General features: G+C 38.3%; 1 protein-coding gene across 3 annotated transcripts in view; it reads left to right on the forward strand.

Annotated features, from left to right (window-relative positions):
* The window catches only part of RIN2 (Ras and Rab interactor 2), a 232,301-nt gene that overhangs the window by 26,806 nt on the left and 179,879 nt on the right, over positions 1–25,616 (forward strand). For 2 of the 3 annotated variants that reach the window (XM_069075484.1, XM_069075483.1), the window contains exon 2: positions 24,259–24,422. The exons of the other annotated variant lie outside the window; for it this stretch is intronic. The gene's annotated coding sequence lies outside the window, so the exon portion shown is untranslated. The remainder of the gene's footprint in view (positions 1–24,258; positions 24,423–25,616) is intronic. 3 annotated transcript variants of the gene reach the window in all.

The following is a 25,616-nucleotide window of genomic DNA, read 5'->3' on the forward strand; positions in this document are numbered from 1 at the left end:
TTCCCCCTTTTTCTCTTTCTTTATATCCCCAGTGATTAGCACAGTGCCTGAAACAAAGTAGGAGCCTAATAAATGCTATGTGCCTGACTCACTAAGGCAGTGAATAGAGCTGCAGACCTGGAAACAGGAAGACTTAAATCCATGTCCAACCTCAGACACTTATTAGCTTGTGACTTGAGGCCAGTCATGTAATAATTTGCCTCAGTTTCCACATCTGTGTAATGGGAATGCAAATTTGGAAGATCTTCCCTGCCCCTAGGCTAAAATGCACCTGAAGCCTGGGGAGGGAGGCTTGTTTTTCAGTAGATACTTCTTGATTGGCCAGTGAGTCAACAAGGTTGTTACATTCTCTGAGCCAGGAGAAGGCTATATAAGCCCTGATGTGTAGCTTTGTTTTGGGACTCACTTTGAGAAATGTTCTGTGATTTGATCTGAATTCTGGGAAGCCGTTGTTGAGAGTCCCCTGGCTTTGAAACCCAGATGTTGTTTGGTATGGATGTAATGGTTGCACAGTTTGGAAAGCTGTGTACTTGATCTGTTTCTGTCTTGATAATACTGTCTGTATATTCTGAAGTTCGGAGTGCTGACCTTTTTCCCTTGAACGAGGTAAACGATACATATCTGACTGATTAAAGTAAACTTGTTAACCCATTTTGAGTTGCTTTCCTTTAACAAAGCAGATCCAAGAACCTGTGGTGGCGGCAAACCCTGAGGACGCTTGGGGTGCTTGCTGCTACAATCTGTAAAATGGGTTATTGGGAGGATCAGACAAGTAGTATTTGTAAAGTACTTAGCATAGTACCTGGCACATAGTAGGTTCTATATAAATAATAGCTATCATTACTATTAGTGTTGTTATTATAGCTGCAGAGAATTCAGAGCAAGGGAGCAGGAGGGACATTTAATTTAATAGAATGCTCCCAGGGGCATATCTGCATCTTCTAGCAGGACCCTTGTGGTTCTTTTATTTTTGTTTTTGCCTTTTTTTTTTTTTTTGGAGGGGGGAAGGTAGGGCAAATTGGGGTTAAGTTACTTGCCCAGGATCACACAGCTAGTTTTGTGTTAAGTGTCTGAGGCTGGATTTGAACTCAGGTCCTCCTGACTCAAGGGCTGGTGCTCTATTCACAGCACCACCCAGCTGCCCTACCTTGTGATTCTTTTAAATGTTGTATATTGGCTAAACCAAATCAAAGACAGAGTCGGGAGTCCTGATAAATTCTTTTTTTTTTTGGAGCGCAATTGGGGTTAAGTAACTTGCCCAAGGTTACACAACTAGTTGTTTTTGTGTGTGTGTGTTAAGTGTCTGAGGCCGGAACTGAACTCAGGTCCTCCTGGCTCCAGGGCCTGTGCTTTACTCACTGTGCTACCTAGCCACCCCTAAGGGCTGATAAATTCTTGCAAATTATCTGTCCTGAATTTTTCCAAGTTGAAGGTTACAGATGAAGACACACACTTTTGATCCTTGGTAACATAAAAGGCGGTAGAACACCTTTGGCAATTTTGTATGGCTGAGATGTACAGTGAGAGATGTGAAGTTGGAATGTTATAGTCATACTAATGGTGCCTATGATTGATTAACTCTTATAAAACAGAGTTGCAAAAGCAGTAGGGATTCTTGTACATTGCATCTGTTTTTTATAAGGTGTTTTGTCTAGCAAAAGAATTGTTTGGTAGTTCCTGAAAGTTTTTTTTTATTAGCAAGCTAAAAAATACCAATATTTATTACATTGGAAAATTTAGAGAGGTTTATGGGATTCATGTGTTTGTTACTCAAACTTCAATATGTATTACTATGTTTTTCTATAAACCAACAATGCCTACTGTTATTTTAGTATCTTTGTGTGTAAATAAGTGACTTGAATTATTAAAAAAACTTCTCTCCATATGCTAGGTGTCCTAGGAGAAACCTATGATCATTGGTCAGTGCTGACCAGCTAAGTCAAGTGAACTGCTTAGAGGAAAATGTGGAAGACTGATCCATAAAGTATTTTCAGTGACATTTATTTAGTTCTTAGTCGGCCAGGCATGTTTATAGAGAGCTTTAAAGTTGTAGATACCACAGAATAGCTATGTGAGATAGATAGTAGAGTATTAGGACCTTTTTGCAGATGATGAAACTCAGATTCTAAGAAATGAAGTCACTTGCCCAAGTCACATATCTAGTAAATGACAGAGGTGGTGAGCCTAGGTCTTTTCTAATGACAAGTCCAGAGTTCCATCTACTATACCACATTGCCTTTAAACAATGGCAGAATGTCATTTAGCTGGTAGAAAAGAAAATGGACAACAGTATGCCCAGTAGGGTCAGTAGCACTGACATTGAGCAGGAATTACAGGGGTAGCTGGGAGGATATAGAGCCCATGGGACATGGAGAAGGATTTGTGGAAAGATTTGGCTTCAGGTCAAGTCAGCATGCATGAATAAATGACTGCCATATGCCAGGCACTGTAATAAGCACAGGAGATACAAAGAAAGGCAGAAATAGTCCCTGCCCTTGAGGAGTTTACAGTCTAATGGGGGGGGGAGACAAAATGCAAACAGCTAAGCAAAAACAAGATATATACAGGATAGACTGGAGACATTAGAGGGAAAATACTAGCATTAAGGTAGAAGAGAAAAGGCCTCCCCCATCCCTTGCAGCAGGTAGAATTTTAACATAGATTTGAAGGAAGCCAGGGATGCCAAGAGACAGAAATAGAGAAGGACAGGATGCTAGGCTTGGGGGTGCTAGTGAAAATGCATAGAAATGGAGATGCAGGAAAAACAAGGAGGGCAGTGCCGTTGGTTCACAGAGAATATGAAGGGGAATAAAGTATAAGGTATAAGAAGACTGGAAAGGCCCTGTGCCTGCCTTGTACAAGAACTTCCTCCATTCGCTTATGGAAATAATCAGAGGGGTACACTTGACCATGGTCTATAACTAGTGTTAGATGGAGGATTTGAATTCATATCTTCCTGACTCCAAAGCATATTGGACAGTTAATATTTTTTATTTTTGATCTTGACCTATAATTTCATCAGTTTGGGGAACTCCCTCCTCCATGCCACCTGGCAATTCATCAATAACTTGTGCTCCTTGAGTTGCCCGGAACAGTTGTCTGAGGTCCAGTAGCCAGAATGTACCACTGGTGGACTTGAAGCAAGGTATTCTTGGCAGTAAGGCATACTCTCCGTCTGCTACACAGTATACTCGAGTCATTACTGGGGGAAAAAAAACAGCCAGTAATATCTCTTTTTCTAGATTGTGCACAGGACTAGTACGTTTGTCTAATGCTAGGTTCTTCTCAGACTTATATGATTCATAGATTAATTTTTTGTTTGTTTGTATTCGAGCTTAAGACCTTCCAAAACTCTTGAGATTATTACCACCTAATGTTTTTGTGTGTATCTGTAACTTAGCTCTGTTGCTGTAAGAGAATTTATCCCACCTGTTCAGTTTTGAGAAATTTACATTTTAGCCAGTTTGTTCTTTGAGCATGTCCCTTTTTGTTAATTTTAAGATGAAGAATCATAGAATCATATAGTAATAAACCTGAAAGAGCCCTTAAAGATAGTCCAGCACTATTGATGAAGAAAATGAGGGTTTCCCTAATGAAATAATTTGCCCAAGACACATAGCTAGCTAACTCATTACAGTATATCATTTGATTCATTTTATGAAATTGATGATCCTGAGAGTTTTTTTTTCAGTCACCAGACAGCTATGAAAACCAAAAAATCCTGATGATTATATCCAGCAAACTCACTGGAGGAGTCACCACTGTTATACAGTATCTTTTGGGAGATAAGGAAAGAGTGGAAGAATGTGGGAAAGGAAAAAAAATATGAATGGGAAGGAATCTGTGTGAATAGTTCTGTCAGCTAGCCCTGAAGGAGATGTCTCTACTGCCTTTAGACATGCTGTTCACACCAAGGAGCTCTTGCTAAGGTTTATTTTCTAGATGGTATATTTTTAGGTGAACAAATTTCCCACCACAGCTACAAGGGAAATACATTCACTCATATTCTCCTGCCAGCCAGGAAAAATGTGCAAGGGGAGCTAATAAAAGTTATTTATTGCTCAGATAAAACACACGAATCCGCTAAAAGGTTAGGGAGGTGACAGAAATAAAGGAGAAGGGAAAAGAAGGATGAAGAGGAGAAATAACAAAGGGGAAAGAGAAGGAGAAGAGGAGGGAAACAGATACTAGGCATGCTTGTTACCAAAAGGCAAAAATAGGGATTTTTGACCATTGCTTACTTTCATCCTATAATGTAAATATCCTGAGGTCAGGTTCTGTTTTTCCCACCAGTGATTAGCATGGTTGTAAGAGAACTGAAGTGAACTGAACTGAATTGAACTGTATCACTCTCCATTCCAGTCAATTTCCATAAGAGCTTCTTTCTACCATTTGTATGTATGTTGACAGTACATGCTTTATAGGATAGTCCCAATTTCAAAAAGAGTAAGCATACTTTTTAAATAAGGCATTGCCAGTACCACTACTAGGTCTGTTTCCAAAAATGGTCACAGAAAAAGGAAAAGAATATATATGTTCTAAAATATAGCGTCTGTCTTTATGGTGGCAAAGAACTGGGAATTGCAAGGATGCCCTTCAATTGGAGAACAATTGAACAAATTGTGGTATATGATCGTGATGGAATACTACTATGCTGTAAGAAATGAAGAGCTCCATGATCTTAGAAAAACACGAAAAGACTTGCACAAAATAATGAAGAGTGATATGAGCAGAATTAAGAAAACATTGTAGTTTACAGTAACAGCAATATTGTTTTAAGCACAACTTTGAGGGTTGGTTTTTTTTTTTTTTTTTTGCCTTTTGGAGGGCAGTTGGAGTTAAGTGACTTGCCCAAGGTCACACGTCTAGCTAGTAAGTGTTAAGTGTCTGAGGCCAGATTTGAACTCAGGTCCTCCTGACTCCAGGGCCAGTGCTCTACTCACTGTGCCACCTAACCACCTCTTAAGCACAACTTTGAGCATGTAATTTTAACTTTTATGAATACCAAAATTAACTATATGAAGAAAGATGCTATCTTTATCCAGAGAAAAAACTGATAAATAGAAGTATGTATAAAATGATTTTGCATTTATATATCTTTGTGTCTAATGGTAGCAATCTCTAGGGTGGAGGTAGGGGAGAGAAGAGGGAAGGAAAAAAGTTATGTGATAACTTTATTATTTATTTAAAAGGAATAATAAGTTGTACATAATAGATTTGCAGTTTCATATACAATCATTTTTTTTAATTTTACTGTTATGGAAGTGCTTGTTTTATTAAGTTCATAATAAAAAGTTTAAAATAAATGAGGCTTTGCAGAAGGAAAAATTTCAGTTGTCAAACCATGTGTCCTGATTTTTGGGGTCACTCCAATCATTTGACCCTGTTTCCAGTGATTCAGCTCTTACCCTCCTTGGCTGAAAGCCACTGGAGTTAAGGTCAGAGGTATTAAAATCTCCCTTATCTGTTTACTTTTTGATTACTTCTCCTATATTTTCCCCAAAACAATAGGCCAGATCTTCCCACAAAATCTTCTTCATGTCCCTTGGGCTCTATATCCTCCCAACTACCCTGTGGTTTGTCTTTAGTTGGAGAGACAGCATATTTCTTTCTTGCCTCCAGTGGAAATGGGTAATTACATATTACCAGTGGTAGGTATATATAATAATCACATATTTGAAGATATTATTGGTTTTCTTTTCAGTTTTCTCTCATCCAAGTTAAAGTCTCATTTCCTTTAGCTTTTTCAAATATAGTTTTCTATTTATTTATTTTTAGTTTACAACATTTAGTTCCACAACCTTTGGTTTTTAAATTTTCTCCCTCTTCCTCCCTTTCCCCCTCCCCAAGACAGTGTGTAATCTGATATAGACTATACATATACATTCTGATATAGACTATACATATACATTCAAACATATTTTTACATTAGTCATGTTGTAAAGAAAACTTATAACCAATGGAATGAACCACGATAAAGAATAAACAAAACAAGAGAGAGAGAGAGAGAGAGAGAGAGCAAATGGTATGCTTCAATCTGCATTCAGACTCTCTAGTTCTTTTTCTGGATGTGGATACCATTTTCTATCTTGAGCCTTTTGGAGTTGTCTTAGAACCTTGCATTGCTGAGAAGAGCCAAGTCTATCAAAGTTAGTTATCACACAATGTGGCTGTAACTGTGTACAATGTTCTCCTGGTTCTGCTCTCCTCACTCAGCATCAGTTCATATAAGTCTTTCCAGGTTTTTCTGAAGTCTGCCTGCTCATCATTTCCTATAGCACAATAGTGTTTCATTACATTCATTTTTTAAAAAGCCCTTTTTTTGCAACCCTTTAAATTAGAGCACTGTTTCTGTGAAAGATATCACTATCTTTCCAGCCTCCCTAGTTTGTAACTTCACTATTATCCTGGGTTCTTCACTCTCCCTCCTGTCACCCAATTAGTTGCTAATTCTTACCAAGTCTACCATCACAACACTGCTTGATTCTGACCCCTTTTCTCCACTCTTACTGCTGTCACCTTAATTCAGGCCCTCATCACCTCTAATCTAGATTATTGGGTTTTTTTTGTTTTTTTGCTTTTTTTGGAGGTCAGTTGGAGTTAAGTGACTTGCCCAAAGTCACACAACTAGTAAGTGTGTTAAGTGTCTGAGGCCAGATTTGAACTCAGGTACTCCTGACTTCAGGGCTCTATTCACTGTACCATCTAGCTGCCCCTAAATCTAGATTATTGTAATGGTCTCTAAATTAGTTTCCTTGTCCCTGACTTCTTCAATTGATCCTATATATTGCTGCTAATGTTATTTTCCTTAAGTGCAAATATGACCATGTTACTCTTTCTCTTTAGTCAACTTCAGTGGGTTGCTATTGCCTCTAGAATAAAATATAAACCCATCTGCTTAGCTTTTAAAGCTCCAAATAGAGTGGCCCCAACCTATCACTCCAGGATCATTGGATATTATTCTCCCTCCTATACTCTGATATAGTCCAAACTGGACTTCTCTCTGTTCTGTACATGTGACAGTCTGTCTTCTAATTCATTGCTTTTACACTCATCATCTCACATTCTTAGAATCCATTGCCTCCTCAACTCTATCTCAGATCCCCTCTTTTTATGCTATCATGCATTTAAAGCACTATTGTCTACATGTATCCTTTCCTGATTCCACTCAAATGTTGGTGCCTTCCCTCCTGAAATAACCTGGTATTTGACTATTATTATGTATGCGTATTTAATCTCTTTATATTTGTATTGTATGTATTTAAATATTTTCTCATTTCCTCCACTAGAATGTAAATAGGGATTTTCTCATTCTTTCCAATTGCCTCCCAGAGACTATGGTCCCTGGTACATAGTAGGTATTTAATAAATACTTATTGATTGATAATAGCTGAACTTGGAATGAAGAGACCTGGATTCAAATCTCACTGCACACATTTACATGGAGTATAATCATAGACATTTCACTTTTCTCAACTTCAGTTTTATCTTCTATAAAATATGGATGATAGTACTTATACTTAACTCACAGAGTTGGCACGAGGAAAGCATTTTGCAGAACTTAAAAGTACTTTATAAATGGGAGTTAATGTTATTGTAGATTCGGAGGCTCTCTGTTGCACATGGCCTTCCCATGTGCCCTAGGTTCAGGGTGCTCTGTGTGGCTAGATCCACTTCAAACATAGTTCATAAAGTCTCCAATATGTTTACTTTTACCAGTCAATCGGAAGGTACAATTATTTTTTTTAAGCATTTAATGCAATAGTATAGTAAGAAAAAGTGGCATAAACTTTAGGCATACTCTTTAACAAGATACACCATCAGTGGAAAGACTGGGCCTGCACAGAGACTACATGTTGGGTCAAATAAACAGGGAAAACACGTGGTGTAGCTGCCCTGCACATGTGGGCAGTGGTGTCTTTGCCATCTTTCTATTGAGTTGTACTTAATGCTGCCACCTACTGGACCTCTGCTGTAGTCTTCAATGGAGTTTCTACCTTTTCAGGGCCACCTACTGGCTATTTTGATCCCTAGGGTGCCATAACTAGAATGCCTTTTCTTGGTAAGAGCAGCCTCACAGCACCTTAGTCATTTGTAAAACAGCATGTCCAGCTAAGAGGCTTGTTTTTATTATGATTGATAACAGACTGGGAACAGTCTGACTTGCCAAAGGTCACACAGCTGATACAATAAAGATTAGAACCCAGATCATCTAACTTCTAGGCTGGCTCTCTTTCCATTTCTCCATACTGCTTATCAACACTATGTTGTCATATATGATTAAATATAAAGTTAATAATACACATAATCTTCATCTCTTTTTATTGGAACTCTTCCCTACAGAGGAATTACATTATTCTAATCAGAGGTGTTCTTTATAAAACTAATAGACTAAAGAATAAGTTAATGAGCTGTTGTGGGAACCTAAGATAAGTTCATCTGTACATTTAGTATCTCTTTAAACCACAAGCTGTGTGAGACAAGTTGTAGTTGGGTCCAGCTTTTGAGTATAGCAGCAATGAAAAGAAAGTCTATATATATATCGAGTCAACCTAGTTTTCTACCTCTTTTAATTTGGATGTTATTGAAATGTAGGAGCAATAGAAATTAAATAAATTAATTAAAAATTAAGAAATAAGAGCAGAAGAAATTAATCTGACCTTTTTGCACCATAAAATAGGTGAGCATATATACTATACACTTCAATACGTGAATGTATGCATTGTTTTGTCCCAGTGAAGCAGACTGCAATCCATCCGTATCTTCTTAACATGTGATTCTTATCTATGTCTTTCTGCAAATCCTCTCTAATGCATCCACCCGGTGTGTGAAAAGCTTTCCATAGGATTTTTTCTTACATGGGTACCAGTACAGTATCTGGGATGCCCATTTGTTGTCTTTTGCTCTCACCAGATTTCTGATCCACCTGTTTTTCTGGTCTTTGTATACCTTCTGAGAGATGTCCTGTCCTCCATTTTACACAGAAGTTACCCATTACTGGAAATAGACTTGTCTGGTTTCACATACCATATGCCTCTCTGTTACCCTTTGTATCACCTTCAGTTTTGACCCTTTGGTGGTTATGGTGCTCTATAATACATGACCATACAGTGTTCATTAGGCATATATTGCTGTTTAAAATTTGGGGATCATGGCATAGTGTGGACACCCGAAGAGCCCATAGTTTCACAAACATAGGACCATCATCACTTTTCAGATTTGCCTCGGATTATTATACATTTGCAGTGCCTTTCCTAAACATAGTTACTGATGAACTACCTCAATGAGCTTGTCATCCAATTGTACAACATAGTCTAGTCTGGTAATTAGAATTTTCACAAATTTTTTTCTGGTATAAATTTTCGACCAATTTTAGTTTTAAAGTATATGTTAAAAGTTTGATTAAAAAGTTAACATTGACAATCAATTGCAACCAAATGAGCTTACTTTAGTTAACTAATGCACTTAAAATTATTTTTCAATAGATAAGGTATCATAATTTGTCCATCACTCCCTCCATCAGGATTCTTTGTCCATTTGATTCATATTCACTTGCCCTCTTATGGTTAATGTATATACTCAATTCTTCTGACTGTTTTTTTAAATTTTGCAGCATTTCATAAACTTGTTTCCATGTTTCCTTATATTCCTCATGCTTAGAAATCATTATTACATTATAATATCCCATTATACTAATTTATCACAGGGTTTTCTTTAGAGCCATTTCCTCATCATTAGATATTTAAAGGCTTTTTTCCAGTTAGAGATAATGCTGCCATGAAAATTTTTGAACAAATAGCTCTTTTTTGTTTATTTTTTATAACACTTTCAATGTATCTCCCTAACTACGAAATTATTCGGCTATTCTATTTGAAATGGTCATAGATTTTTCTCATTGACCTGTAAAACTCTGACGTTTGATCCATTCAGCACAAAGTTATCCATAAATAAGAATATCTGGAAGAATGTAGCTTTTATAAGAAATTATAAGTGTTTTTATAACGAATTATAAGGAATTAAAAATATTTAATAAGGAATTTAAAAATATTTTTATAAGGAATTATAAGTGTTAGGCTACACTGATCACCACCTCGACTATGTAACTTTTTTTTTTTGCTTTTTGGAGGGCAATTGGGATTAAGTGACTTGCCCAAGGTCACACGGCTAGTTTTTGTATTGTGTCTGAGGCCGCATTTGAACTCAGGTCTTCCTGACTCTAGGGCCATGGTGCTCTATTCACTGTGCCACCTAGATGCCCCTTACTATATAACTCTTGAGAACCATTATCACCCCCCCAACTCACCCCCCCCCCAGTATTTGCTACATATTTTTACTTGATTCTTATTTTCAATTATGTCTTTCCTTCTCTCATTCTTGTTTAACCCAGCTACAATGGAAGCAACTCTTGAATGAATGCTCTGTATATGCTCTGTGAGAGCATGACCTTTTCTTGTATGTATATGCACATACCATAAGTTCATGTAGCTGTTGTGTAAGTTATTTTATCACCAAGAAAAATATCTTCTCTAAAAGACAGAATTGTGCAGAAAGGAATAACCCATGCATCTTTTTAATTTGAGTAGCCTGCAGCTATTCCCAAGTATATTATTCATGGGTGAAGCCATTCACCAAACAAATCAAGTCCTAGATTGATGGAGGAAATGAGTACTTACTTCATAAGATGGTATTTCTTTCATCAGAAAAGATATAAAATCAGATTTTTCTACCACCGCATTCTAAATTCCAGTAGAAAGACATATCATTTTAAAGAAACAGGATAATGTTAATATTTTTTGCAAAATCAAGTCTATTCCCTTTTTTTGAAAGAGAATAAGAGATGGGTCAGAATAGGTCAAAGACTCAAAATTTTTCTCAATTTCTTCAGATTTTGATAGAGCAGCAATTTATGTGTTGTGATCATTTGCATTCATACTACAGAATTTTTGGATTGAGAAATTGTGAAATTAATCTGACAGAAAAAATACTTATTATTGAGTCAGGCTTGATTTATCCTAACCCTGATTTATATGACCTTGTACTAATCCATTAATGAATAAATCAATTAGTCAATCAAAAAGCATTTATTAAGCATTTAATATGTACTAAGCAGTGAGGAATAAAATATAAAAACAATATAGTTCCTTCTCTCAAGAAGCTTCCATTCTGGTATGAGGATACAACACATACAGGGGGTTTCAGCTATGCAAAAAAAAATGAAAAAAGCCTCAGGGTTCCTGGATTGTAGCAGCAAAGCAGATGCTAATGAATCTTCTTTAGTGTTATTTCCACTGATAATAGCATACCAATTTGAAGCAGTTGATGGTGATAAATACTTTGGTGGTGGGAACTTTATTTTCCCAGTTTTTAGTAGAGGGCAGGGATTGTAGCACCTACAGTAGCAGTTGCCAGGTCCCATCTCCTTAGGATTGATTTTTCTGAATGATGGATTTGGGAGCTGGGATAGAAGCAGGGCTAGTGGCCTAAATGGTGTTGCTATTCTTGGGGCTTTGGGATTCAGGGTCCTAGATGATTTTCTTTATCAGGTTTGGTGAGAGAGATAGTGGAGAATATGATGATAGTGGTTTGATTTGTTAGCATATAACTTTCCGTGTGTGTGTGTGTGTCTGTGTGTGTGTGTGTGTGTGTCTGTCTGTCTGTCTCTTTCTCCACTGCTCCTTCAGCTAGGCTAGCTTGCCTGCCCTGTCAGTGGCAATTGGTTGGCAGTTGGTGTGGATGGCTGGGCCCTTCTCTATGATAGCTGATTCCCTGAATAATGGCTTTGGGAACTAGCCTGGAAGCTGGGTTTGGTGGGGAGGAGAGGGGGGACACAAGAGTTACAGGATAAATTTTAAAATCTGTTCCTGCCTTCCTCTTAGGAATGCAGTGAGAATAACGGTGACATTATGTTTGTCATTTTCTATACTTTATGTCTTCATCAATTGTTTTGGCCTCATCCCAAGTGATTTAGTTATTGGAAGTATTGGCATGGCATGGTGTGGCATTTAGCAAGACCATAATAGAGATGGAATATTAAATATGTTAGAGAAAAAGGAAGAATAGGGAAAATATAATTTCTAATAATAATAGACATTTGTATAGTGTGTTAAGATTTGCAAAAGCACTTTATGATACATTATCTCAGTTGAATCTCACAATGACCTTGTAAGTAGGTAGCATAAATATCACGATCTCCATTTTAATAGTGCGAAAACTGAGATTTATAGAAGTTGTCACATAGCTAGAGGCAGGCTTATCACCCGGGTGTTCCTGATTTCAGAATTCTCTGCACTGTATCATGTTCCCTCTAAGAGGGATTTATATGAATAATTATACAAGAGAGATGTTTAAAAGAGGGTGGGGAATCAATAAATCGTAAAATATGATAGCTCAAGCACTACAATGATACCAACAAAATGTTAAAAGACCTAGAGGAAATCTACCAAGGTCTGGTGTTTATCCCTTCTAAAAGATCTTGAGGAAGAAAAAGACAAGCTTTGCCCAGGATATGTTGATGTAAGGAGGTATGCTTCTATTAAATCAGGGCTTGATCAAGGTAGAAGAAAAAAACTTCTGCCTTCCAGCTTAAAAATCTGTGCTTCATTTTATTTCCCTACAAAATGAATACTTTAAGCCTTATTTCAAGGTATTATTACTATTTCTGCTCTCCAGGTCTTTTGTGTAGTTTCTCTGGAGAATGATTTTCATGTGGAGAAATGAGACACCATCTCCCCTCATAGAAGGGGAATTGAGTTTTGCTCTCAATTTAGCTTGCAAAGTAACTTTTACTGGAATAGACCCAAGTTATTTTGGTGCTCATCATCTTTTTAACTTGCAAAGATTTATATATCTTTCTTTCTTTCTCTTGGCAAAAGAAAATGATGTGACGTAGTAGTGGAGACAGCTGAATGTTTACTTTGTCCTTGAAGGCTGTTAACAGCACAGTAAGTAGGGCAGTGCAGTCATTACCAAGGTGGAGTAATGGGGCCTTTAGACTAGCTCTGAAAATTTGTTGCATTGTGGGCAAACAAGCCCAATTAGCATTCTTGGCAATAATAAAATAAAGTAACCTCAATGGCTGTTAAATTTCTTGGGCATAAGCAGAAACCACCCAGGCACTTTTGTAAAGTATAAAAGCATCTGACTGAGAAAGGGTGCCAGAGTGCCAAGATTAATTCATGGGGCTGTCTGCCATGCATTTCAACTGCAATTGGCCCAATACCAGTCCCTGATTTCATTTTCCTCATTTCCCCTCTGATCTTCTCTCAATAACAAGCACCTACCCCCACTGTCATACTGCTCAGAGGAGAAACATTACTGATGTGTGGGTGAAATCTTTGAATACGATTTACCATCTAATGAAGATTGAAGTCTTTAAAGATTTTGAGTTACTACTGCTGACTCAATTTTGTATTGCAAACCTTTTAATTTTTTATGTACCTTTTAATTTGCCTGTGCCTCAGTGTTCTCATTGATACAATGAGTTAACAAATTTGACCTGATTTTTGGGACTTAATTCCTAAATGTAATATTTTTTTCAGAGTTCTTTAAAGTTTATATTTGTATTCCAGATAATTATTCATTGACAAGAAAACTAAAGTCAACAGTTCTTCTTTGCATTTTTCTTAGTTTTTAAAGTAAAAACTTCTTTAGATGGTGACTTAAAAATATTCAGTGGTAAGGATGGATTAAAAAGCTTAGTTATATGTCTGCATATGTGTCCATATGCTTATACATGTGTACATGTACTATTTATTATGCATGTATATGTGTATATGTTAACTTGGTTTAGAGAAGTTCTTGTGAAGTTATTTGAAGATTTTTCTTTTCCTCTTCAATCCCAGCAACAAACACTGATGAGTCATAAGATGAGTCTTCCTGACTTCAGACCCAGCACTCTTTCCATTCCACTACCTTGCTGTTGAAGGTATTATATGCACAGATGATTTTCAGATCTTTTTAAAGACTAATATTGTCCTGGTGATGTTATATGTGTGATAGTACAATTGCTGAATTTTTTTGTGGGCAATGCAAAGGTCATTGGAGCAAGTTCATATTGCATTTCTCTCCTCATCAAAAAATGAGTCAGTCAGTGAATAGACATTTATTCGACACTTGTTACATATCAGACACTGTGCTCATTGCTGGGAATACAAAGACAAAAAAGAGGCAGTTCCTGCTATCAGGGAACTCACAGTTCAGTGGTTGTCTAAGACAACATGCAGACAACTATATACAAATAAAATATATACAGGATAAACTGGAAACAGTCAGCAAAGGGAAAGCTTTAGCATCCGGGGTTATTAGGAAGGTTGTGTCATAGAAGATGACTAACCCAAGTACTGCCCACATATCCACCTAGATATATGGAAGAATATGCCAAGTATCCCACAGGATGAAAAGCCATGGATAGGTTGCTGTCAGCATCATTGGAAAGAATATGACTGTTGATGAGATCATGGCTCCATTGAAGTATCATTATCACTACCACCACCATCATCATTATTACTTTCATTATTTTCCTCATCCAGGATCAGTTCCTTCCTATCCTTGCAGATCTCTCCCCCTTTTTTTTTTGACTCTAGCCACTTTCTATTCAACATTTTTATTGAAGAATACATTTCAGAAATTCTGGAATTCTGAATTCTGAAATGGAAGAGATCTCAGAGACCAGGTAGTAAAGCCCATATCTTTTCTTTTTTTTGTCTTTTTGGAGGGGGGAAGGCAAGTTAAGTGACTTGCCCAAGGTCACACAGCTAGTAAGTGTGTCGAGTGTCTGAAGCCAGATTTGAACTTGGGTCCTCCTGACACCAGAGCCAGTGCTCTATTCACTGTGCCACCTAGCTGCCCCCATATCTTTTCTTTAAAAAAAAAAAAGTCCCCTATAGAATTTATTTGACTAGTGAGCTTTCCACCTTTGCTTAAAGACTTCAAGTAAGAAGGAACCCATCACATCCCAAGGATACCCATCCCACTTTTTGATAGGTCTCTAATTGTTAGGCAGGGTTGGGGGTAGTTTGGCCTCTTATCGCTCCCATTCCTGCTCTTTGGGGACACACAGAAAAAATCTTCTATGTGATTGTCCTTCAAATACCTGAAAAGAGCATCATGACTTACCTACCTCCTCTCTTCTCCAGGTTATATACACCCACTTCCTTCAGATGATTTTCATATTATGCTAACTCTAGATCCTTTACCATCTTTATCACCCTATCTGGTAGCCTTACCAGTTATCAGTGTTTTTCTTAAACTGCGGTGCCCAGAACAAAATCTGGCAGATGTAGTCTGATCTGGGCACATGGAACTATCACCTTCTCATTCCTTGTTTCTGGGTCTCTTCTAGTCTGTACAAGTTCTAATATCCTTCAAAACCAACTTTTGTAAGAGGTAGCCTTCTGGTGATCTACTCCGTAGAATTAATGAAAACACTTCTGGATAGATCTTATCAACTTCTGGTCATTTGTGATTGTTACATTAGTTAATATGTTGCTATAAGCATATGCCCAGTAAGTTAAGGGTTCACGCAAAGTGTGGAAGTTCACATAGTTACTGGCAGCGATGTAGGAAAAGGATATCCCATTGTTTATTTTGTGTGTATGGGCCATCTGCTTCAGAAATGCTGTTTTTTGTTTGAGTTGACATTTTCTTTGTCCTTTCTTTATTTCAACTTTAACTTATTTGCTTGAGTAAATAAAATCAGAAACAATAACAGATACTATCAAAGCTAGAAATATGTTCTGAGAATTATCAGCTGTTCTAAAAGATAGGAAAAGGGTCACTAAAATAGGAACTATCATGATCTTTTAAAAAGACACATTGGTCACATTTAAGCACTTGGGAATTTATTAGGAATTCTCATTTGGGACATATAAGGAACATACACTAATGGAATGAGAAAAGATTTTCTCAAATTCCTCTGTATCCTTAGGCAGGGGTTTTGTTTGAAGGAGACGGATTGGTGGGAGAGGGAGATATGGTTCCAGCAGCAGCATCAGTGGCAACCACCAAAGCACTGACTGTTAGAGCAGTGCCAGAGAGAACCTGCACAAGATAGATCACGGGAGCTACAGTAATCTGAGTATGTTGTGCTATACAGAAGTGGGAATGCAGGATTAGAACAGAGACATGCAAATGATGCCTTCACCCAAATCCCAGTTTCACTCAAGCTACTGACACTTCCCCCTGTTGGTATTTTAAATCTGTTTATACAGAGATGGTAAAAAACTCTTGTGGGAAGGGGGAAAGGAAATATCTTTTTCTTTGCTAACGGTCTCAGAGATGAATAACTTCTTATGTGGTTTGTAATAAAGGTACATTATGTTCAAATATCCATTGAAACCCCTGATTTCTTGTAAGTGAACTGAATATCTTAAAAAATGAGCTAAATCTAGATGACAGAGAGAAGAGGGGAAGAGGGAGAGGGAAAATGAGAGGCAAAGAAAGGAGGAAGAGAGAGAGATGAAGGGGACAGGAGTGAATGCAAGTCACACCAAGGTTACTAGAAAAATATTTCCTGAGGTTGAATCTGGTTTGACTTCCCAGAGTAAAGTAGTATTGTTGTTCAACTTGACACTTGGAATTGTGAGCTCCTTGAGCACTTGGATCATCGGGCAAGTACATGAGAAAGAATAGATTGCCTCTTGCAACACACATCGAACACAAGAAGCGCACAACACTGTTGAGTGCAGCCTGAACCAGATTAAAATGTAGTTTCTATCTGATTTTAATGTATTGATGTATTAATAATAGCTATTCAGTCATTGTATGACTCTCTGTGACCCCCTTTGGCGTTTTCCTGGCAAAGATATTGGAATAGTTTGCCATTTCCTTCTGCAGCACATTTTACAGAAAAGGAAACTGAGGCAGACAGGGTTAGGCGATTTACTAGGGTTATAAAGATAGTAATAATCTCTATCTCCATATTTGTATCAATAAACATGTATAGATTGGGGGGTCGGAGTCAAGATGGTGGAGTAGAAACAGGAATTCCACCGGGCTCTGGCTTCTACCTCCTCCAATTCATGTAAAAGGTGACTCTGAAGAAACTTTGGAGCTACAGAACCCACAAAATGACACAGAGAAGCTAACCTCCCACTGAGGACAGCCCGGCAGGCTGGCAAGAAGTGGCCAGCACAGTACTCTAGGAGCCCAGCCCAGCCCTGCACAAGGCAAGGTTTTAGCCTCAGGGAGGGCCTGACCAGCTGCTGGCTGGAGGGACTTCAGATCACTGGCAGCTTTGGTGGTTTCCAGAATTATCAACCCATAGATGCTAAGGGCAAAGTGAGAGGTCAGTACAGTGTGGACTTTGGGATCCAATAGTACAGGAGTGCGATCCAGCCTTTGCCCCTGGGGCGAGAAGTGGCTGAGGCACTGTAGACATGCAACCGTAGTCACATGGCTGCTTTAGCTCCTGGCCTGCAGATTATAGGGGTCCAAGCAAACAGTTTGATTGGGTAATTGCTCTTACTTTAACCTGCTTGGATCTGGATTGAAGTCTAGGGTGGAGGTCCTGGGGTGTGCGACCAGCTTGCCAGAGTGTGTGGAGCTCATTTCTCTTTGGTTTTGATGCCACTGGTGTACAACATACTTGACAAGAGGTCAGTGAGCTTTTACCTGAAGAGCTCCAATGACTGGGAACCTTCTAGCACTTCCAGAGGCAGCCCATTGCATTTTTGTATAGACATAATTGTTGGGAAGCTTTGCCTTCTATCAAAGCTAAGTTGACTGCTTTTCAGTCTTTGTCTTTGCTCCTAGTTCTATACTTTGGGGTCAAGAAGTTAGTCAATACACACTTAGTTAAGTGCCTCCTGGGTGCCAGGAATTGTGCTAAGTGCTAGAGATATAAAGAAAGATATGAAGAAACAGGCCATGCTCTCAGAGAACTGACACCAATGGACTAAGCAGAAGTCTTTTTTTGCCCTTTTCCCTAGGACAACCCTTCAAATACTTGTGGGCAGCAACTATCATGTCCTGTTGTTCCCCCTCCATCTGTACTGCCTGCCAACTGTTCCTGTCTACAGGCCAGATTCTTCACTTTGTTCGATCAGTCCATGTATGGCATAAATTCAACACCTTAACTTCTTGGTTGTCTTCTCTGGACACTCTCCAGCTTGCAAATATGCTTCCTAAAATTTCTTCCCCATAACTGAACTCTAGATGGGGTTTGACTAGGACAGAATACTGTGGGCCTGTCACTTCCTTATTACTAAACGTTGTTATCCCCTTTCTGTAGGATAAGATTGTGTTGTTTTGATTTTTCTGGCTACCATATCACGTCATTGACTTATGCTGACCTTGCTGCCCACTATCTTTTTTGAATGAACTGTTGTCTAGTTGTACATCTCCCAGTTTACACTTGGGAAGTTGACTTTTTACTTCTGTAAAAAAAAAAAAGAGACGCTCTTTATTTCTTAAAATAGTGTACCATAGAGTATTCAGAGAAGATTTACTAACAGGAATGGAATTAGGGAAATTTCCAATTTTTCAAAGTAAATGCCAGATTTTATAGCTACCTCTCAATCGAGCAGCAAAAATACCTTTGTTCTTTTTTGAAAGCTATCCATTTCAAACAATAAATAGATAAAGAACAGGATAACCTAAGGACCTATCCTAAGTTTCTTGAGTCTACCATATTTACTCTGATATTTCCTTCCCTACTTAGAAGGAGGGCAAATGTAATTTTTTTTGCCTCTCTACTTTGTTTCTGCCCTTGTAATCTGTTTTTGGTTGTCAGCCACAGGAAGGAATACCTTAGATACCAGAACAATGCACAGGATGAGATAGACACTCATGCCTGAAAATAAATGAAATATTGTCCTAACAACCTCTCTCAAAGGAACCACACAATCACAGATCAGAGCAAGAAGGGGTCTTAACTTATGGAGTCCAACGCCTTCATTAAAGTTGATGAAATTGAGGTCTAGTCAGACTGGATGGTTTGGCCAGGGGTCATACAGCTAGTAAGTTTCTGAGATAGGGTTTGGACCTAGGTATCCTGACTTGCAGGGTAGTAAGGTAAGCACCGTGGAAAGAGTGCTGGGCCTAGAGTCAGGAAAACCTGGGTTCAAACCTGGTCTCAGGCATTTACTAACTGTGTGATCCTGGGCAAGTCAATTAATCTTACTTGCCCCAGTTTCCTTATCAGTAAAATGAGCTAGAGAAGGAAATGGCAAACCGCTCCAATATCTTTGCCAAGAAAACCCCAAGAAGGGGTCACAGAGAGTCAGACACAACTGAAAGTGACTGAACAACAATAACCCTGACTATCTTGGGGAAGGATGACTTGATTCCCTGAATACTCCAAATTCTTTCTGCTCACAGAAGGAGTCATATTCAGGGCTGCACTTTATTTTTTTTTTTTTGAGGGGGGAAGGCAAGGCAATTGGGGTTAAGTGACTTGTCCAAGGTCACACAGCTAGTAAGTGTTAAGTTTCTGAGGCTGGATTTGAACTCAGGTCCTCCTGATGCCAGGGCTGGTGCTCTATTCACTGCACCACCTAGCCACCCCAGGGCTGTACTTTAAATCTAGAGATCATGATAGGTCCCTAGGGGAAGCAGAAGTCCACTGAATAGGAAGGAGAAGTTACCATAACTGTTTACAGGTTCAGATAGGAGTCTTTTGCAATGTTTGTTGAGTTAAATGGAATGTGCTCTGTAGCTCATGCCTTGTTAGCTTGGGGTAGGTAATGCAGGAAGTAAGAGTCCCTTTCCCGTGGGGCGACCAGGTAGCACAGTGAGAGGTGGCCAGGTAGCACAGTGAGTAAGAGTACCAGCCCCAGAGTTGAGATGACCTGGGATGAAATCTGGGCTCAGACACTTAGCACCCACCCAGCAACACCAGGCCATGTAGTGAGCAAGTTACTTAACCCCAGTTGCTTAGGGGTGGCCAGGTGGCTCAGCAAGTAAGAGCACTGGCTCCAGTGTTGGGATGACCTGGGGATCAAATCCGGGCTCAGATACTTAGCACCACACCCAGAAATAACTGGCCTTGTAACCTTGAGCAAGTTACTTAACCCCAATTGCTTTTTTAAAAAAAGAGTCCTTTTCCTTTCCGTCTGCCACCTCTGACTGTCCCTTTGTCCCTCACTTCCCCTCCACACCTCAGCTTCATTGGATACCAGGATTCCTTGGTATCCTTCATCCTACAAGAAGCATTTTCCAAATTCCTCAATTGTGCTCTTCCCTCGCGTGCAATCACTTGGTGTTTTTCTGCATATATTTTGTGTGTATTAATGTTTCCTTTTTGCTTTGTATTCTTGTCACCTAGTACAGTGCCTGACACACATAATAGACACTCAGTAATAGCTAATTGAATTGAATTACATTGAATTTTTTATTCATTCATTATTCATTAATTGATTGATTGGTTTGTTTAACGAAGCCTTGGTTTGGGCTAATAAGTTCCTATGCTCCCAGGGGAAACCTCAGGAGGGAGCATAAGCAGAAGAGTTATTTAGCAACAGCCCCCCCAATTTTGAACCCTGCTTATTTGAGCCCAGACCTTCAGAAAGAGGCCACGGGTTAGCTAGATTTTAGCAAAATTTTTGATAGAATTTCTCCTGCTTTTCTTGTGGACGAGTTGGAGCAATATAGTATACATAATACCATAGTTAGACGGATTCCCAAAATGATTGAATGACTGTCTGCAAAGAATAGTCATTAATTATTTGATAAAAACTTGGAAGGAGGTATCTCATGAGGTGATTCATTGATCAGTCCCTGAGCCCTTTCCACTTAATCTTATTTACAGATGTCTTAGACGAAGGCTTACCCTGTTGAGTTTGTAGATGGCATAAAGCTGGAAGGGAAGGCTAGTGCAACTTAGTCAGGATCCAAAAAGATATTGATGAACTAGAACCTGGGTTTTTAACCTGGGGTCCATGAACTTTTTTTTTTATAGTTTGCTAACTATATTTCAATATAATTGGTTTCTTTTATAATGCTATTTGTATTTAAAAACATTATTCTGACCTAGACTCCCAAAAGAATCCATGAAACAAACAAAAAAAAAGTTTAGCCAGAGATAAAAAGTTGAAATTTAGTAGGATAAATTTAAAGCCTTGTGGTTTGGGGTGGTTAATTAATAGTACGTGTTTGTCAAATTATTAAACTAAATGAAATTGAACCAAAAGGAACATAACCATCCCCTTTACTACTCTCATTACCACAGTTAACATGGAGGTGACCACCAGGTTGTTTTGAAAAAATCTCTAGTTGGAATTTTTGGATAGAAGCATGCTTTACAAGTGAGATTCCAGGGGCGGCTAGGTGATGCAGTGAATAGAGCACCAGCCCTGGAGTCAGAAGGAGCTGAGTTCAAGTCCAGCCTCAGACACTTAACACTTACTAGCCTTGTGACCTTGGGCAAGTCACTTAACCCCAACTGCCCTCCTAAAAAGCAAAAAAAAGTGAGATTCCAGGTATGATAGCTTTGCACAGGTCTTGAACATGGAAGATGTTCTAATAAATCTTTGCCAGTGACGAACATTTCACAGAGTAAATGTGACAGAGAAACACATAAAGATCTAAGTGGAGCAGATTTCTAGCTAGCATTGTCACTGTTAAGTTAATCCAAAGAGACACCACCAAGTTAACTGGCAGTTCTTCACTTTGAAACTTGTTTTTATTCAGAAGTTTTCATTTCTAATTTTCTTTTAATGGCTCATAAGCTGGTTGATGGGCCCTGAAGTTCATTCATCTTTGTGTCCCCCATGGTGTTTTGCATATGGTACATGCTCAATAAATATTTGTTGAATGAATAATTGTTGCCAAGGCAATGGAGCTTCTAATGAATTATGACAAAGTAATTATATCGATTTAGCTTTTCCCAGTGGGGAAGCTAGATCTAAACTTGATAATTTAACCTTCTCAAGGTCAAGAATGCTTAAACATTCCCCAGAGAAATTGTACTTTGTCGAGAAATTCAATTGAAACCTAAAACTAATTAGCGTTACTCTTAGGAACACAACTACTTTAAAGGGAAACAACCAGTTTTCAACAAAGGCAGTGAATGGTTGTTGTGCACAAGGGTTGTTACTAAAATGTCAGTGCTGTAGAAAAGTGAGAAGTTTTAACAGTTACTGAATCACTACTTACAGATGGCATCAGTCATGGCAGTGGGTCTTTTTTCTGTCTGGTTTTAAAATATTTACCTAAGCTGAAGTGAGCCATGTTAATACAATATTGGAGTTGCAGCCTAGAAGACCTGAGTTCAGATTTCTCCTCTAACATTTTCTAGCTGTGTAACTATGGACCAATTACTTACCTTCGGCATCACCCCAAGACTATGTTATAGATTGGTGTGATTTTATTAACCTAAAATAGCTATACCTCCTGCCTTACATTCTAAGGTTATTTCTTAAGATTGTTTCATTATTTTAAGTATCCAAAAGTGAGAACTAGTTTAAGACAGATTCTTATGTATCAGTGAAGCATCAACTGTTGTGATATTCTTTTGGGGGTCAGTTATTTGCTCTATATTCCCAAGTAAAAATTTATTTGAATTTTTTTTTTACCAGAAGTGTTATTCTATTTGTGTAGGAGGAGACTGCCTCTACCAATGCTGATCTGTACCTACCCTCCAGTTTATAGTTTTACAGAGTTAGTTGCCTGAGAGTATTGAGAGGGTAAGTGACTTGTACAGGGTCTTTTAGCCATGAAGCCCAAGCCTTTCTTACCAGCTCTAACAGCAGTTCTGGAATTTTCTAAGACCTCAAAACATGAAGGAAGGCAGGATGGGACAGGGGAAAGAGGGATGGATCCAGAATCAGGGGTTACTGTTGTTGTTTCTTTCAGTCATGTCTGACTCTTTGTGATGCCATTTGGGGTTTTCTTGGCAAAGAAACTGGTGTGGTTTGCCATTTCCTTCTCCAGCTCATTTTACAGATGAGGAAACTGAGGCAAACAGGGTTAAGTGGCTTGACCAGAGTCACACAGGTAGTAAATGTCTAAGGGCAGAAGATGGGTCTTTCTGACTGCAGATTTGGTGTTCCATCTACAATGCCATCTAGCTGCCCTGGAATCAGGGGCCCTGGGTTCAGATCCCAGCATTGCTACTTACTATCTGAGTGACATCACCTTGGACAAATCACAACTTCTGTGGGCTTTAATTTCTTATCTATAAAATGAGGAAACTGGACTAATACACTTTTAAGGTCCCTTCCGGCTCAAAATTTCTGAGCTTGTGATTTAATATCTGTCAGTAAGTCCCTAAGCATTTATTAAGTACCTTCTATATACCAGATGCTGCCCTAGGCAAGAGAGACAGAGAGAGAGAAAAAGAGAGATTTTAAAATACATACTGTTACTCATAACATTTGAATGTTTGTTTCTGACAAATTCTAGTGTGATTCAGATTGATCCATTTCCACAGTTGGAAGTACTGCAAACAGAAGTAATAACATGATCTATGTGAAGGTATATGATGCAACTGTTGGCTTTGGTTCATTTCTAGTATCTCCAAACATCAAGGGATTACAAATATAATGTAAATAAATCAAAATCTTCTTGGGAAGTTACTGCTTAGAGAATTAAATCTTGCAGTGAGTTCTCCATTCCACTCTTCTGTGAAGAAATTTTGCTTTTTTTAGCTTGCCTGTTTGCTGTGCCCCAGTAGTAGAATATAGGGGCAGCTAGGCAGTACAGTGGATAGAGTCCCAGGCTTGGAGTCAGGAAAACTGATCTTACTGAAATGCAGTCATTAAATGTTGATTTTTATAAATCTAGTTCACGTATTCCGAAGGGATCTTTCATTAGAGGAAGAAACAAAAATGAATCATTTACTGGCAGCCCTGATGAAAATAGGTTTGGTGGAAAAGGAAAGCAAATGGTTAAAATGTTGTGTGGGGATAGTATGTGAATAGGATAGGATGTCTGCAGAGTCTAACTGTATTTCTATAGATTTTTCCTTAAACAAATAAGAACTAACATAAAGTGGAAGAAAAAAGAAAAACCCAAGAAGGCTTAAATTAACCTAAATGGAAGAGAGCAAGGAAAACATTTTTGGTATCCTTTTCCTGATATAAAGAAGCATTTGAGAACTTGTTTTTCATCCTGGGAGGTACATACAGACACTCTGAGAAGGAACTCTTTCCTCATTTGCTTGGAGAGTGGATATCAAAATTTACAAGAATAAAACTAGTCAGTGCTTGGTACTGACTATAATTTCTTAGGTTTCTCTAGAGGTGGGATAAAAAGTATGTTTTGTTTGTGGTACTTTCCCAAACCTCACAAGTATTAAATGCCTAACTTTGTGTGTTACAGACTTGGAAAGACCAAAATAAGGTGTGAACTGTACATCAAGAAGAATCCCCATCTACTTAAGCCTCCCTGAAAGAGATAGAGTGGAGTAACTGGCCACAGCTCTTAGGGTATCCAGGACTGTGAGTGACGACACAGACAAGAAAGAGAGATGTGGGAATGAGCAGGTATGTAAGGAACAGGTTATGAAAACAAATTAACTTCAGCCACAGGCCTGGTTTTTGTCCTGGTTGTTATTTACTCCTTTGTTTGAACTGTTTCTGAAGTGATAGAGACTGTTAAGTGATATGACCCTTTTATTGTAGTATGTCATTTTCCATGATTTATTTTGGGTTCCCAGAAGTTAGTTATTAGCATGAGCCATTTTTCTCAGTCTGCCCAGAGACCATGTTAATTTTGACATTTCCAGACATAATGGTTTTGTGGTTCATTTGTTGGTGAGTGGTGAGAATAAAGAGAGTTCAGAAGCATATAAAAATTTAGGTAGTAAGTGATTTCTAAGAGAAAAGACATTGTAACTCTATTCTATTTGGTCCTGGAGAGCAAAACTAGAAATAGTGGGTAGAAATTATAAAGTCAGATTTTGGCCCAATACAAATAAAAATTTCCTCCCAATTAGAGCTGTCCAAAAGCAGAATGAGCTGCCAAGGTCAGTGGAGAGTTTCCCCTCATTAGAGGCTGATTGGCCTCTTCCCAGAAATGGTGTAAAGGTGATTCCTGTTCAGATATCATTGGACTCGTTGACTTTGAAGTGTCTTCCAATTCTAAGATTGTATGATTTTATAATTCCTCCCTTTGCATGAGAGCCACCACCACCAGCTCCTGGTTCCTACCTCTCTTTCTTGTTACCCTTTGCTTTACCTTCCATCTCTCTTAGTACTTTAAAGTAGGTACTCCTCAGGGTTCTGACCTTGTCCTTCCATCTTCCTCTTTTTACACTCTTTCTTTTTACATTCATTCCTACTGCTTCAGTTATAATCTCTAATTAAATGACTCTCAGATCTATTTGTCCAGGTCCAATCAGCCCCTGAGTTCTCCAGATGTTCACATATCTGTAAGAACTATCCCATAATCATCTCAAACTTAATATACTTTGATTGCACATGTATAACCTATATCAAATTGCTTACTGTTATCAATTGCTTACTGTTTTATGGGGGGGAGGGGAAGAGAGAATTTTGAACTTAACATTTTTTTTAAAGGTTAAAAATTATTTTTACATGTAATTGGGGAAAATATTATTAAAACAAAAAGAAAAGAACATCATCTGGTGATTATCACAAAAGGTGTGGGTCTTGGAAATGGCCCTAAAAGCCAGAAATATTGAGAGATCATTTTACAAGTCCTTTATAACTACATAC

This window comes from Petaurus breviceps, unplaced genomic scaffold, assembly GCF_028583685.1.
Source record: "Petaurus breviceps papuanus isolate PSGF00001 unplaced genomic scaffold, PetGlider_PUasm1.0 90919, whole genome shotgun sequence".
Lineage (NCBI taxonomy): Eukaryota > Metazoa > Chordata > Mammalia > Diprotodontia > Petauridae > Petaurus > Petaurus breviceps.